The sequence below is a fragment of the Canis lupus genome, chromosome X (genome assembly GCF_011100685.1).
Source record: "Canis lupus familiaris isolate Mischka breed German Shepherd chromosome X, alternate assembly UU_Cfam_GSD_1.0, whole genome shotgun sequence".
NCBI lineage: Eukaryota > Metazoa > Chordata > Mammalia > Carnivora > Canidae > Canis > Canis lupus.
In genome coordinates, this window is record NC_049260.1 from 71,478,475 (window position 1) to 71,486,118 (window position 7,644).

The following is a 7,644-nucleotide window of genomic DNA, read 5'->3' on the forward strand; positions in this document are numbered from 1 at the left end:
AAACAAGGGGAGTATCCTCTGATTCTGTATACTGTAAGTCCCTCGACTTCCCCTGGAACTTTCCAGTGCTGCTTGGTCAATAATTTGTTTTTCCCCTGTCTGTCTAGCTGGTCTTCTGGGGGAGGGGCCTGCTGTGCTGATTTTCAGGTGTTAGCACTTGGGGGAGCTGCTCAGCCCCCTGCCTTGTGCAGGGCTCAGTGGGGGTTGTTTATCCCGTGAGGCCCCAGGAGGAACAACCACAGTGGCGGCAGCCAGCTCTCCAGCCCTAGATTCAGCTCCTGCAGTAACTAAGGAGCTCTCAGCCTGCAGGGGCCTGGATGCTCCGTGGGTGGGGCCGTTGATCTGCTCAGCTCGGGGCAGGAGTGTCCTTGCATTCCTGTGCCCTCCTGGATTCTGCCTGTCCTGGGGGGAGCGCCGGATGGTGGGCTGCGTCCCCCGCGCCCTGTGCTCCTGGGCCTGTGCTATTGGATTCGCACTCCCCAGCCGAGTAGCCCCCTCTGCGTGCAGCCTCTCCCGGAGCTGCCTCCATGCAGCTTCTGGGTCCAGCCGGGCGTGCCTGCTGCAGCCATTTAGGGAGCTCGGCCGGGGTGTGGCGCGCTCTCCCCGGGGTACAGGTCCTCTGTTAATGCCCCTGGGAGCCTGAGGTCATCCCTGCCCCTCCTGGGGTCCTGCTGTAACTCCCTGGGAGCGCCTTTCTGCCCGGGAAGATTGGTGAAGCTCCTGCTTCTCCAGGTGGGTCTTTCCTGTCCTGGGGGCATTATGCTACCATTTGTATAGCCTCTTTGAAGAGATATCTATTTTTTTTTATTAAGTTTTTAATTTAATTCCAGTATAGTTAACATACAGGGTTTTCTTAGTTTCAGGTATACAATTTAGTGATTCAACAACTCTATACATTACTCAGGGCTCATTATGATAAATGTACTCTTTAATCCCCATCACCTATTTCACCCATCCTCCACCACCTCCCCTCTGGTAACCATCAGTTTCTTCTCTATAATTAAGAATCTGTTTCCTTCTCTCTCTCTCTCTCTCTCTCTCTGCCTTTGCTAATTTGTTTTGTTTCTTCAATTCCACTTGAGTGAAATCATATGGTATCAGTCTTTCTCTGACTGATTTATTTCACTTAGCATGATAAATCCTAGCTCCATTCATGTTGTTGCAAATGACAAGATTTCATTTCTTTCTATGGTGGAATAATATTCCATTGCATACATACATCATTTCTTCTTTATTCACCTACTGATGGATACTTGGGCTGCTTTTATAATTTGGCTTTTGTAAATAATGCTGCTATAAACACTTTTGTATTAATGTTTATGTATTTTTTTAGTAAATACCCAATTTACAAAAGTACAATAGTTGGATCATAGGGTAGTTCTGGTTTTGTTGTTGGTGGTGGTGTTGTTACTGAAGCACACCAGGCTTTCCTGACTAATTGAAAGGATCAAATAAATTACTGACTTATAGATAGTATTTATTACACTGCACAATGCTCTACAAATTAAAATATGGGGAAGGAATGAAGTGGATTTTATCCTAACTGGGCAACCTGACTTTACTCTGTCTCTTCTCCTGGGTTTCTATACATCAATTGCTAATATTCTTTTAAGAAGATATAAATCTAATCATATTATTATATGTATAATATATTATATATATCCCCCTGTATAAATATTAGGTTAGTTTTCAAGGAGATATTTGATTCCTCCTTCTGGTTTCATTATTTTTCATCTGTTCTCCTAGAGCACCCAGTACTTACTTATCCTGTTACTTATTATATGATAACTATATTGCAGTGCATCTGATTGTTTATATGTGTTGTTCCAATGGAATAAAAACTCACTGAGGGCATAGACCTTGCTTGCATTATTGAACACTGCACTTTTAGTGCCTTGAATGGTGCTTGGCACAGGGTAGGAAGAAATAATGATTACATTCATCTTTTAGTTTTATATATTTTGCAAGTGAGTCAGGAATCAAAGTAGAGCTAGAGCTCCATATTCAGTTATATTATTGACATTATGCTAGTTTTACTACCTTTTATGAGCCAACCTTGTAAACTGTAATCACAATTTATCTTTGGTTCTAAACATTTTTGTTTTGTTTTGTTTTCATTTGTTTTTATTTAAGTTCAATTTGACAACATAGAGTATAACACCCAGTGCTCATCCCATCAAGTGCCCTCCTCAGTGTAAACATTTTCGAATTAAATTTATTAAGCATGCTAAGTCCTTGAGCCTTTTATGAATATGGCTATGACTACAAATCAAGGATACAGACTATCCTAATAGTGTTTATGTGTGCTTTTAACAACAAATACATCATTCTAGTTTCAGTTATTTTGTATTTGTCACTCTTTCACTTACATATTTTTATAAGAGAACAGAAAACTATAGGTAGTAGAAAATGTTTTAAATTTCTCCCTCCTTAAAACAGTTAACCAAATTAACTGAAGCATTCAATCTTGCCTGATTGCCCATCAGACTATGTTATTTTTATTTCACATTCACAAGCACTTATTAAGAACAAAACACCTACCTTATACCACTCACAAAAATTAACTCAAAATGGATTAAAGACTTAAATGTAAGAGTGGAAACCATAAAAATCCTAGACAAAGGGAAAGAATAAAAAAACTTCTTTGACATGGGACTTGGCAATGACTTTTTGAATCTGACACTTAAAGCATAAGCAACAAAATAAAAAAATAAGTTAGACTATATAAAAAATCTTCACAGTAAGAAAAAAGGTCAACAAAATAAAAAGACAGGGTAGCCTTGGGTGGCTCAGCGGTTTAGTACCGCCTTCAGCCCAGGGCATAATCCTGGAGTCCCAGAATGGAGTCCCATGTCAGGCTCCCTGCATGGAGCCTGCTTCTCTCTCTGTATCTCTGCCTCTCTCTCTCTCTCTCTCTCTCTCTCTCTCTGTGTGTGTGTGTGTGTCTCATGAGTAAATAAATAAAATCTTAAAAAAACACAATAAAATAAAAAGACAACTTACAGAATGTGAAAAAATATTTGCAAACTATATATCTGATAGGGAGTTAATATTCAATATATAGAGAGAACTCATAAACGTCAATAGTAGAAAAAATAAATAATTCAATTTAAAAATGGTCAAAGGACATGAATAGGTATTTTTGCAAAGGAGATATATGAATAGCCAACAGGTACATAAAAAAGTGCTTAACGTCACTAACCATTAGGGAATGCAAATCAAAACCACAATGAGATATTACTTCATTCCTATTATAATAGTTATTGTCAAAAGGATAAGAGATAGCAAATGCTGGCAAGGATGTAGAGAAAAGGGTATACTTGTGCACTGTTGGTGGGAGTGTAAATTGGCACAGCCACTATGGAAAGCATTATGGACATTCCTGAAAAAGTTAAAAATAGAACTACCATAAGTTTCAGCAATTCCACTTCTGGGAATATGTCCAAAGGAAATGAAAACAATATGTCAAAGAGATATCTGCATTCTCATGTTCATAGCAGCATTATTTACAATAGTCAAGACATGAAAACAACCTATAGTCAAGACATGAAAACAACCTAAGTATCTACCAATGGACGAATGGATAAAGAAGTTGTGGTATATATACACAATGCTGCATTATTCATCCTTAAAAAATAAGGAAATCCTGTTATATGTGACAATGTGGATGGACCTTGAGGACTTTATGTTAAGTGAAATAGACAGCAAAACACAACTACTGTATGATCTCATATATGCAATGTGAGAAAAAGAAGAAAACAACAAACTTCTAGAAAAAGAGATCAGACTTGTTTTTTTTTTTTTTTTTTTTTTTTTTTTTTTATTTTAATTTTTTAGAGATCAGACTTGTGATTACCAAAGTGGGGGTTAGAGGAATCAATGAAGGTGGTCACAAGGCACAAACCTCTAGTTGTAAGATAAATATAAACCCTGTAATTGTAATATGCATTGTAATGTAATAACTAATTAACACTGCCCTATGTTTGTATAAGAAAATCGTTGAGTAAATCCTAAGGGTTCTCATCACAAGCAAAATACCCCATTTTTTTTTCAAAATTTTATATCTCTATGAGATGATGGATGTTAATTTATGGCAATCATTTCATAAAATATGTAAGTCAAGTCATTATGCTGTATACCTTAAATGTATACAGTGCTAGATATAAATTATATCTCAATAAAGCTGGGTGATAAAGATGAGAGCTGAAAGAAAAGCAAAAGTTAGGTAAGAGGGAGGCAAAGAGTATTTTGGGCAGATGGAAGAGTGTGTGCAAAGATCAGGACTTGAGAAAGAAGGTAGCATTCATTGTAGATAACTGCTCACTGCCTCCTCAACATCCACTTACCCCTTTCTTACTCTGAATGTAACTTCAATTTTGTCAGATATTCAGTCGTGGATGTTCATCTCTGGATGTTTAGGAGAATCTGATTGGTTTAAGCTAATCAGTGTGTGTGGCATTCCTTTGGTAATTGTTATTTGTCCAGCAGTTGGAATCTGGCCTAAATCAGCCCAATAAAACTTAAAGAAAAAGACCTAACCCATGCTTCAAGGAGAGATTTTCCTCTCCTTTCCTGATGCTGCTGTTGCCAAAACAAAACAAAACAAAACAAAACAAAAAACAGAAAAACCTTGTAGTCCTTATTTCCACTGGCAATTATCTTGCTACACAGAAAATAACCAACCTTAGAATAAAGCCAAACTGCAGAGAGCTTAGCACAGAACTGGAATGAATCGAAGGGTTTCACAATAATAATTGAGTAGCTATCGATTTCTAGCATAGCTAGAGCTTGCCATAATTTTAGACCTCCAATTTTGAGTTAAGTTTCCTCATTACATGAGTTTTGAGTCAGTGTTTTCTCTTACCTAAAATCAAAATTATTGTAACTGATAGAGAATTTGATAGAGTGAAAGAAATTTAGTATAACAAAATTATAGAGTGGAACAAGATGAAGCTGAAGTAGGCAAAATCTTGTGGACCTTATTTCTGCTGGCAACACAATAAGCTCAGGGCATCCATACAGAAATTATTCCACCAACTAGGCACACATTAAAGGATTGAAAGACAAAGCAAGCTTATGACATTTAAAACTTCATTCTTGTAAATACTATAGCTCAGTCCTTTTAGGAAATACATATTGATCTGTGTATTGTGATTTAATCAGCTCCATTTTATCCACATATGTCCCACATTAGAGATGGGTTATATATTTTGTAAAGTTTGAGAAAATCCTTTTGAATACAGTAGGGGATGTGAAAAATAATATTGGAGGGGTTGGTGCTATTTAGGAGTAAGAGTCATGTCCAAGAAGACTTTTAAAAAAATTATTAGAAAATGGAAAAAAGTGATACAATATGGAGAATGGCTCTAGGAAATCCAAATTTTCCAATCACATGAAGAACAGATCAAGTAAAATAAAAAAAATGTTTAGTAGAAACTCTGAGCTTAAAAGTGTCAATATAATACAAAATAAATGAGATAAGCAGGACCAGACATGTCCTGGTTGAAACTTTTAAAATTTAAAAATAAGTCTTATGAATATCTAGCTATGCAAAACATTACTTTATTTATAGTAGAGAGAGTTTTGGGAGAAGGGGAGAAATCAAGAAATACCAGTTTTACTTAACATTGATAAGAGGGATCCCTGGGTGGCGCAGCAGTTTGGCGCCTGCCTTTGGCCCAGGGCGCGATCCTGGAGACCCGGGATCGAATCCCACATCAGGCTCCCAGTGCATGGAGCCTGCTTCTCCCTCTGCCTGTTGTGTCTCTGCCTCTCTCTCTCTCTGTATGACTATCATAAATAAATAAAAAAAATGTTTAAAAAAAAACATTAATGAGAGAAATATAAGTACCACATTTAAAACACATAGGTAAATTTAAAGGGTGGTTAATTTCTTCCAAATATCTAAACAAAAAAGGAAAGAAAAATATTGTAAATAGAACAAAACAAACAGCATGAAAATATGAAAACATTAAAGCAAGGGAGTTTATAGAAGATAAAGCCAATGTAAATTAGTTAAGTCCTCTCAATAAAAGTTTCAGACTTAGCCTAGCAGACCCCACCGCCCATCCATGGTCAACCCCACTGTGTTCTTTGACATTGCCATGGATATGAGCCCTTAAGCTGTGTCTCCTTCAAGCTGTTTGCAGACGAATTTCCAAAGACAGCAGAAAACTTTTATACTCTGAGAACTGAGGAGAAAGGATTTGGTTATAAAGGTCCCTACTTTCACAGGATTATTCAGGGATTTTTGTGCCAAGGTGGTGACTTCATATGCTATAATGACACTGGCAGCAAGTCCACCTATGGGGAGAAATTTGGTAATGAGAATTTCATCCTGAAGTATATGGTTCCTGGCATCTTGTCATGTCAAATGCTGGACCCAAAACAAATGGTTTCCAGGTTTTCATCTGCATTGCCAAAACTGAGTGGTTGAATGGAAAGCATGTGGTCTTTGGCAAGGTGAAAGTGGGCATGAATATCATGGAACACATGGAGAGATTTGGTTCCAGGAGTGGCAAGACCAGCACGAAGATTGCCATTGCTGACTGTGAACAAATCTGATAAATTTGACTTGTGTTTTATCTTAACTACCAGATCATTACTTCTGTAGCTCAGGAGAGCACTCCTTCACCACCATCTGCTCAAAATATCCAATAATCTTTGGGATCTCATTGTGGTTCTATGAGATCCGTATTTCCTTACTCCTCTCCAAGTCTAGATGGATTACAGAGTTAAGTTTATGATTATGAAATAAATAACAATGACAAAGTTTAGACTCAACTGACAAAAGAAAAATACAATTATCTGCAACTTATAAGGCATAAAATAAAGTCTCTTAAAAAGTAAAAATATTTCTTAAAAGAAAAATGCAAATAAAAATGTATAGATGATCATTAATAATAATAATCAAAGTAAAATTCAATAAGTAATGCAGTTTATTTTACATTGATTTAATAGTATATGATTAATGAAAATAGAGGTATGGGCCTTTATAATAATGAACAATTTGACCAGGTACTACACTACAATTTCTGCATGTGTTAGCTAACTTAATGTTCAAAATAATACGATGTGGCAGACATGGTTATTCTCATTTTGGATATGAAACAATTGAGCATAGAGACGTTTAATAATTTGATCAAGGTTCTCCCTGGTAAAGGCATAACTGAGATTTGGACCCAGGTCATTATAACTTGAGAACCTCAAAGACACTTCATTAGTGTATCTGAAAGTTTAGTCCTTGCATTACCTGCATCAGAGTGCTTATTAAAAATGTAAATTCCTGACATCATCTCTGATATATTCTAAAGCTCTTAAGTTTGCATTTTAACAAGTATTCCAGGTGATTCTTATACATGCTAACATTATCTTTTCAAAGCTCTCAGTTTCATTTTTTGGTAATGATTTCTTATATTTCTACTCTGATCTTTATACTAATACCTATAATAATGGTTATTTAAGAAATTGTATAAGAAAAAAATGATATCTTTCCTACTTCTGCTTTTTGGAATTAGTTTTCTTTTAGAATCTAATGTGTGATCAGTTTTATAAAAGTAAAATGGATGGTTGAAAATAATATATATTTTCTGTAACGTTTCAAGTTTGTTTTGATAACCTGATTAATATGAAATTATATATTAT

The 7,644-nt window shown here is 36.2% G+C and overlaps 1 pseudogene; it reads left to right on the plus strand.

The window, feature by feature from the left end:
• The first annotated feature begins 6,071 nt into the window (after positions 1-6,071).
• Positions 6,072-6,564, plus strand: LOC119868211 (annotated as a pseudogene).
• Positions 6,565-7,644: the final 1,080 nt, after the last annotated feature.